We start from the raw sequence: 9,004 nt of genomic DNA, 5'->3' as shown, positions 1-9,004 counted from the left end.
CCCCATCCTTAGACCCCTACCTTACCTTCGTTACTAAACCTTTACATAGATACCTCCTAATTAAATTTAGATTTAATCAAATTCCATATGTGTTGGGCTGCTTCCAGCAATGGAGCATGCCGGAATTAGGAGCCCCATGTAAATGTGATGATTTTTCCATTCAGGACACGTTGCACTTTATGATGTTTTGCCCTACCTTTAGGGAGCCAAGAATTAAATATTTAGTACCCGTTTTAAAAGAAGCCGGTTTTATACAAGTCAGGCCTACCCTGTTATACTTACAGTCTTTAGGTAACATTTTCATCACATACTCTGTGGCTAGCTTTTTAGTTGCAGGATTTAGAACCAAGTCAAGGCTCAACAAGGGTAACGCTGTAACATGAATATTGATATATATGTCTTTCTATTTATGATTGTTTAATGTGTCGCAAAATCTGAAGATCTGTATGTATTCCTTTAATTTGTATATATTATTGTGTTTTATTGGCTTTTATGATTTTAATCAAATGGAATAAAGTGTATTTTGACTGACTACTACAACCTTCTCTACATTCTCCAGCTTTCATTATATGCTGGTTACGCTGCCGCACTCGCTGACAAATATATAGAGCCACACAACTAGAGGGCAAAAAAAAAAAAGAGAGAAAGGGGGGTCGGTTGTTTGAAATATTAAAACAAGAAAAAAAGAAGAATGCATGTGCTTGCTAAAAATAAAAGGATTTATATTATCTATGAAAGATATCTATATTGATACACCCCTCATTATGACCGCTCCCTGTTGTCCCGCACAATATCAATAATGTCAATTAGACTCCATGAATTACATAGAGTAGTACATCGTACAAAGGATACCTCATAGGAAGAGACATATAAAGTTGTATACGACAGAAAAATACATTAAATCGTCACCTGGACTTCAAACAGATCCCTCTTAGTAATTGAACATACTTTATTTCCCTATAACCTCATCAGTGTAAGATGAAAAAAGGTTAACAACTTTATGTCTAAACGGGCACATGATATAATAGTGTACACCTCTCTCTGGTTCTCATTACTGATTGGGCAGTCTAAGATGAAAAAAGGAAAACCACTTTATATCGAGACAAACACATGGTGTAATATAGTACATCTCTCTCTTGTTTTCAATACGGATTTGGAAACAAATAATATTTTCTCAAAGCCCAAATTTTGCCTCTGTCATTAAGTCCCGTGGTCGCTGTATGATATTTCTCGATCAGTCTAGCCTCTAATCTGTTTAGCTTAGTCTGTATAATTTACTGAGTGTTGTTTTGAACTTTAATTAGTACTGTCCAACTGATATTGATCTTACTATGGCCATGACTCAAATAGTGCTCTACCAGTGGAGCTCCAATGATTTTGCACTTTATTCGAAATTTGTGTTGGAAAATGTGATTCTTTATGGGCTGTGTAGTTTGACCGATATAGTGCATATTACATGGACAGGTGACACAATAAACAACATTCTTTGTGTTACAATTACTGAATGCTCTCCGGGTATGTCGTTGTCCATTAATCATCACTTCTCTAGAATCTTTTGTCAATATACATGCCACACACTGTTGGCACCTGAAGTGACTTACCACTAGCGGCAGGCCGCATCATAAGCAGAGTCTTGGGCTAGAGGGTCCTCAGACCCCTCCTAGTCCTCCCCTTCCTCCGAAGTCGAACAGGCTCAAAATAAGGAGGACGGACATAGAGCACAAAAGGGTCCATCGGCGTCGGTATTGGCCAATAGGGCAACAGGTCCGGGTCAGGGCTGAACCTGGGGACGACGTCATCCCAAGCAGTCGACATCAGAAGCGGTGCCGTGGAGATCAGCGCTGGTGGCGGTGTCACCAGGTCAACCGGCGTTGATCGGGGTCCGATTCCATATCCCTGGGGGGCTAGCGGCGTCGGACCGGAGCAGCTGGTGACACAGGGGCTGGAGCCGCCACAGGTGGTAAAGCAGGACCCCCCATCGGGCCTGCGGGGCCCACTGGAGCACCGGTGGGTCCAAATGGCCCAGAGAGTAGGGCCATGGCAGCAAGAAAGTAACAGTGTGTGTGTTGTATGGCAGGAGCGAGCAGTCTTAGTTGCTGAGACATGAAACTCTGACGGGTGCATTATTAGCTCTTCAAATGTTTGAGAGAGGGTGGCAGTCTCAAATTCTGGGGGCACAGATACCAACAGCTTCCCTTATAATCTTTGATTTTTGCATCTACAGCTGGTGCAGATGACACCTAAGAGAGTAACCTTAGTGTGCTTTCTGGAGTCAGCCTGCTTTGCTTTTCCCAAACTTTGGTCAGCAAAGGTAAATGTCTCTTCTACTAAAGTGTTCTTAGCTCGCTTTTGGTACCGTGGCTTGAGTAGTATGGCCTAAGGCACGCTCGAAGGTAAAGCAAAACAGTGGAAGTCACACATTTCGATACAGTTTATTAAAAATAGACAAGGAACTTAAAGATTCAAACCAAGTTTAGATCAAAAAAATATTTAATATTTATTCAGAAGCAAAATCTAAAGAAGGGCTGTGATTTAAGGATTATTAATTAGCAAAAACAACTGTCAAAACCAAACAAAAAGGAAATTGAATTAAAATAAAAGCAGACCCACTGAATCAATCAGGAAGTCACCTACAAAATTGTAGCTGACTTCGATAGCTATGCTCGAGAGGACAAATATAAGTTTAGCCTCTGGTGATGATTAACACTGGAATTTGATGCAAGGTTTTTGGCTGAGAAGGTGACGAGCTGCACAGAAGTGGCTTGAAGTGCTAAATTCCCACAGAGTAGAGTTGGGTTATCAAGTTGAACCTGAATCCACGGCCATCAAAATGTGGGAAACTTCAGGCAGTTACAACAGCTGCGAAGTCTTCGGAGCTCCCAAGTTATGGAGATGGTTCAAGGTTGATGATAAGCGCCAAAGCATGGAACGTGGCAGGCCTGAGGCATGGTTAAAGGGATAGCAGGTTCTATTTGAAAAAAAAAGAAGATGGAAAGAAGCCACATATGTGGATCTTTGTAATACAAGGCCATGTCCCATTGGAACAGAAGTCATTAGGACTATTTAGGGTGGAGCCAAGAATGGTTTGCATATGGTGGCCTTGTCTGTAGTTACACAAAGACTAGAGAATGATGTGGCGGGATGTTGCCGAGATTAACTACCAGTTCATCCATCACCTTTAGTTTTTCTCAATGATCAGCTCTACGTGGCACAGAACAGATGTTGGTCCCAACGAGACCTACAACAAAGGGACTCCTGCTGCAGCCCCCTTGTGAGGCACATTAAGGCTGGAAACAGTTTGAAGTTACTTGTATTCCTGATCCTAGCAGCGTGGCCTCAAAGTTCAGGATTGCATGGCCTTTGTGGGTCAGATTATAAACACGCAGGGAGCAAAACACGCTGAATGGAATGAGGCCACAAATAGTTACAAAAGAATGAGGTTAATTCAAGCATTTCCATCCCTCGCTGTGCGCTGTTCTCAGTAGACAGTTTGTTGGACAATCAATGGATCGATGTCTTTGTGGCTGCTTCATGTAAATGTTTTGCGAGGCTCAACGCTCCTCCTCAGGGTTGACAGTGAGCACCTTTTATTCCCCCACATTGTCTCTCTTATGTGGAAAGGTTACCCTTACAACTGAAGTTTTTTTAACATTGAGAGCACTGATCATTTTCTTTCACGTTGTGGGTTCTCTCTTGTTGAATGATACTGAATCTCCAGCAGACGCTTCCCAGGCATTTAGAACAATGACAAGGTTTTTTTACAGGTAAGTTCTCGCAGGTTGAGTGAGACCAGATTTACGACTGAAACTTTTCCAGCATTCAGAGAGCTAAGAAGGTTTTTCCCCAGTGTGAGTTCTCTCATGTCTAGTGAGAGTTGTTTTCAATCTGAAACTTTTCTGGCATTCAGAGCACTGATACGGTTTATACCCAGTGTGGGTTCTTTCATGCACAGTAAGGTTGGATTTCTGACCAAAGCTTTTCCAGCATTCAGAGCACTGATAAGGTTTTTGTCCAGTGTGAGTTCTCTCATGTGTAGAGAGATATATTTTCTTACTGAAGCTTTTCCAGAATTCAGAGCACTGATACGGTTTGAACCCAGTATGGATTCTCTCATGTTGAGTTAAACTGGATTTGTCACAGAAACTTTTCTGGCATTCAGGGCACTGATAAGTTTTTTTGTCCAGTGTGGGTTCTTTCATGAGCAATTAAACCGGATCTATGCCTGAAGTTTTTTTTGCCACTCAGAGCACTGATAAGTTTTTTGTCCAGTGTGGGTTCTTTCATGAGCAATTAAACCGGATCTATGCCTGAAGTTTTTTTTGCCACTCAGAGCACTGATAAGTTTTTTGTCCAGTGTGGGTTCTTTCATGAGCAATTAAACCGGATCTATGCCTGAAGTTTTTTTTGCCACTCAGAGCACTGATAAGTTTTTTGTTCAGTGTGGGTTCTTTCATGAGCAATTAAATCGGATCTATGCCTGAAGTTTTTTGGGCACTCAGAGCACTGATAAGGTTTGAGCCCAGTGTGGGTCCTTTCATGTACAGTAAGGTTGGATTTCCGATTGAAGCTTTTCCAGCATTCAGAGCACTGATAAGGTTTTTGTACAGTGTGAGTTCTCTTGTGTTCAATTAATCTGCATCTCTGACTGAATCCTTTCCGGCATTCAGAGCACTGATACTGTTTCTACCCAGTGTGAGTTCTCTCATGTTGAGTGAGGGTTATTTTACAACTAAAGCTTTTATGGCATTCAGAGCACTGATACGGTTTGCCCACAGCATGGATTCTCTGATATAGAGTTAAATTGGATTTCTGATAGATACTTTTTTGACATTCAGAACACTGATACGGTTTGAGCCCAGTATGGATTCTCTGATGTAGATTTAAACCGGATTTCTGATAGAAACCTTTTTGGCATTCAGAACACTGATACGGTTTCTGCCCAGTGTGGGTTCTTTCATGTTTAGTAAAGTTGCTTTTCTGACTGAAGCTTTTCTAGCATTCAGAGCACTGATAAGGTTTTTGTCCAGTATGAGCTCTCTCGTGTTGAGAGAGAGATGATTTACTACTGAAGCTTTTACAGCATTCAGAGCACTGATACAGTTTATACCCAGTGTGGGTTCTTTCATGTACAGTAAGGCTGGATTTCTGACTGAAGCTTTTACAGCATTCAGAGCACTGATGTGGTTTTTGTCCAGTGTGAGTTCTTTCATGTAAAGTGAGATTGAATTTGCTACTGAAGCTTTTACAGCATTCAGAGCACTGATAAGGTTTATGCCCAGTGTGGGCTCTTTCATGTACCGTAAGTTTGGATTTGTGACTGAAGCCTTTCTGGCATTCGGGACACTGATAGGGTTTTCGTCCAGAGCTAGTTTTCTCATGTTTAGTGAGGTGGGATTGATGACTAAAGCTGTTCTCACAGTTATTGCTCCTATTCGAGTTGTTTGTTTCTCCAAGTTGGGTTTGTTCCTGGATACATCTCATCTTAAGACTGAATCTGATTTCTGATTGTGTACTTGTTTATGTTACAACTTAGCATTAACTTTTAAAATACATTTCAGATGCTCTTCTTAACATATGTATTCAACTAATTATAGTTTTTACCTGGAGATCATTTCCCTTCCTTTAAAGGCACCGATCTAACTTGTCTTATTAACTTTCACTGAGGAGCCCCTTATATTGATTAAGAGGCCTCTCAGGGATTCCTTTTCTCCAAGTTATGCCCGGGTGAATTCTTTCAAGTTTAATTAGTCTCATTTAGTGATTCTAGTTTATCACATTTGATTTAGGAGTTTTAAAAGCACTGATAAGGTCTTTGGGCTTTAGTGTTTGCCTGGTAGCTATGTTTGTTCATACAAGTAATGACAGATGATTAGGGCATGCCAGGGTGGTTTATGAATTATCAACAGCGTAACACTGGCCCATTTTATACTTTCTGTGTCAGTGTATGCTTTTCTGATCAGTTGCTAAGACAGGTACATTATCGACTTTGGAGTTACAGGACACTTTCAAACCACTCTGATCAACCCAAGAGACAGAGTTGATGGGGAAAAATCTTCCTATATTGGAAATGATAATCCAGCATCTTTGCTGTAACGACATCTGACAAAGAGTATTTACAATGACTTTCTTTTAAACAATCTTTTCTCTCCTCTCGTCTTCAGGAGACAGAGACAAAAGCTTGCGCTTGTAAACCATGAATATTAGTCTTTTTGACGGTTCTGTCACATCACAACACGTCTACAGATGCTGATCGGTTGGGGAGGGTTTAGGTCTCCAAAGCATTTCTCATAAACCATACAAACGGAATTTACAGCACTGAGTTTTCTCAAGTGCACTGCGTGGGGATCAATTGTGGCCAATGTTCTCCTCAATCTCAGTTACTGACACTTGGAAAACATTTATGGCCATTTTACTATAGGGATTTGACAACTTTCTCATTCACCAGTTTCTTCCGCACCAACATCCTCACCATTCCTGGCACATAGAATGTGTTTCTTCTCAAGAGCTCGAGAATGTTCCTTGAAATAATCCTTTTCGTTGTGTTTCACTAAATTGAAACCTTCTTTTTTCCGTTCATGCTTCAGTCACCTGTAGAAATGGAGTCAAAAATTGTAAATAAAAACAAAGAAAAAATATTTGTGACCTTATACTTTTCACAAAGAAAGTATTGACAAAAACAAGCCAGGAAATCTGTTGAGTATCATTTCTGATAGTGGTGAAACAGCTCGGGGACACTGTAGATTGGGAGCTTCGGATTACTGGAGCTCATGGATGTTAAAGAAAACGTATTTAATATTTAAGAAAGAAACACAAGTTGCACATATATTGCGACAGATTCTCAGCAGCAGCCAACACTATCAATTTACACTCTCTGTGAAACAGGCTGGCATGATAGTGAGATATTTGTAATTATTTTAATGAATTATTAGATGTTACTTACTCCCCTACTCACTTAAACTATTCATCTATTCCTTTTTCAAGGGATCTAGGAAGGGACATTTTATTGAACGAAGGAATTCGCCTTGTTGTAATCACTGCTTTAAATTCCACTGTAGACTGACGCTGTGTCCAGTTAGCTCAGTGGAATTCACTATTTCAAATTGTGCGAATGATAAAGACTTACTTGGTGGCCTAGAACTCATCACACTCCTCCTACAGGCCCGGGCATTGCAATACCTGAAAAAGAGAAAAAAACAGCACAACAGTAAAGGAAACCAAAAAGGGTCAGGAAAAGAAAAACACAAAATAGAGGAAAGGGAAAAAAAGCTATCTTCCACTTTGACCTCAGGGGTCCAGCACAGGAAACTGTGCAGCAGATGCTTGTGGGCCCATAAGTTACATCTAAACACAGTGCCCCCAAGGTCAGCACCAGGTATGGCTCCACCGCTTGCACCACCCTAAAGCAAGCCTTGTGTGCATGTGTGTCCACACACATATACTGTGTCTTTTGCTTGTAGTAGATAAGACAGAAAAGGATAGTTTAGGAGGAAGTAAAGAGATGGAAGTCAGATCCAGAGAGAGAAGACGCCGAAAGAACAGTCAGAGGGGGGAGAGTATCACGTGGTGTAGAAGAGAAGACAAATGTGCCAATAGTTAAGGAACTGCTGGGCAAAACTGACCTAAGAAGGAACTGGACTTGCACTACACCCCCAAAATTTCCAGGAGGAATGTGGCTCCATCATATTATTATCAGAAGTTTGATAACAACAAGATAAGTGCACAGAGGGAGTCAAATGTTGAAGCTGAAGAGACAAAAACAAAACAGAGATCAAGAAAGGGAATAGAGAAAGAAGAAACAGGGGAAAAGGAAACTTAAGAGTTATAGGAATTCCTACCTGACAGTTATATTATATTTTGTTCCTCCAAGGGTGGCAGCCACGCTGCACTGTCTGGTCATTCCAGAATACCTTGAAAGGAAGTAAAGAAATAGTTTTGCGTCAGACGACTATCACACTTCATCACATTTTACAAAAAAACGTCCTAAACTTACAAAACAAAATAATCTCTTGTTCTCTGGAGGCCATTGTGAAGCAACTATGGGTATGAATCAATACTTTTTTGGTTCACCAAGAACCACGATCCCTTGCTGTAAAAGGTCTCTGTGAATATAGAGTGCACCCACAGTCTCAGAGAACAAACCCTAACAATCCAGTCCACTTCTTCATAACCCCCATCTTTCCATTTACAGACCGTGAAACTTGCAAATCAAAAGAATCTGGTTTGCAAATGTCCTTGTACATAATTCTGCCCACAGTTCATAAATCAGTCAACCAGGCTCTTAGATTTATACAAACCATGCTCTCTGAGCAACAGCAATTCAAGGTCAAACTGATGCAGAGTTTGAATGCTGAGCAATGGAAGCAACAAGGCATCAATATGTTGGTGCTATTTATCTATAACTTATCTGAAGGGATGATGCGGAGGGACAGTATAAATAAATCCTTCACGAGACAAAGCTGGGAACATTGAAATGTTGAGATCCATTGAAGACAACGGAGCAGCAGCAGCCTATATAACCTGATATAGGCCCGCTGCTCTCAACATTACAATGTCCTAATACGCAGCCTCTGCCTCTCCAAAATACAAGGATTGGGCAGGAGAAGGCAGAAGATAGAGCCTGCAGCAGGGCACACAGGAGCCTCCCCCCTTCCTCCTCCCAAAGCTTCCAGTGTCACTGGCGTCTCAGAGAGAAGAGGGGGGTTTCTGCTCATCTCCTGCATCTCCCGACTCACCTGAATGATGAAAAGCAGTTTAGCCGAGCCCAGGGAGAGCCAGGGGCTGACTTCAGCCTCCTTTCACAGCGATTGCTGTGAATGTTCCACAATTAACCGCTGTGGTCCTGCATGCGGCTGTTAACTGTTCAACATTCACAGCAACAACTGTGAAACAAAGGTTTCGGAGTACCGGAGGTGTTTCAAACCCTCGGTCTCTGGGACACCTTTGATTTATTAATTAACACATTCTGCCCTCATGAGGCAAACAGTGTAATGACCTTATAGTCAGC

At 41.4% G+C, this 9,004-nt stretch overlaps 1 pseudogene; it reads right to left on the bottom strand.

Moving 5' to 3' along the window:
- Positions 1-4,386: 4,386 nt before the first annotated feature.
- LOC147666663 (uncharacterized) lies at positions 4,387-5,481 on the bottom strand (annotated as a pseudogene).
- Positions 5,482-9,004: the final 3,523 nt, after the last annotated feature.

The sequence above is a fragment of the Lissotriton vulgaris genome, unplaced genomic scaffold (assembly GCF_964263255.1).
Source record: "Lissotriton vulgaris unplaced genomic scaffold, aLisVul1.2 SCAFFOLD_2267, whole genome shotgun sequence".
NCBI classification, from domain to species: domain Eukaryota; kingdom Metazoa; phylum Chordata; class Amphibia; order Caudata; family Salamandridae; genus Lissotriton; species Lissotriton vulgaris.
This window is presented reverse-complemented; position numbering and strand designations above follow the sequence as displayed.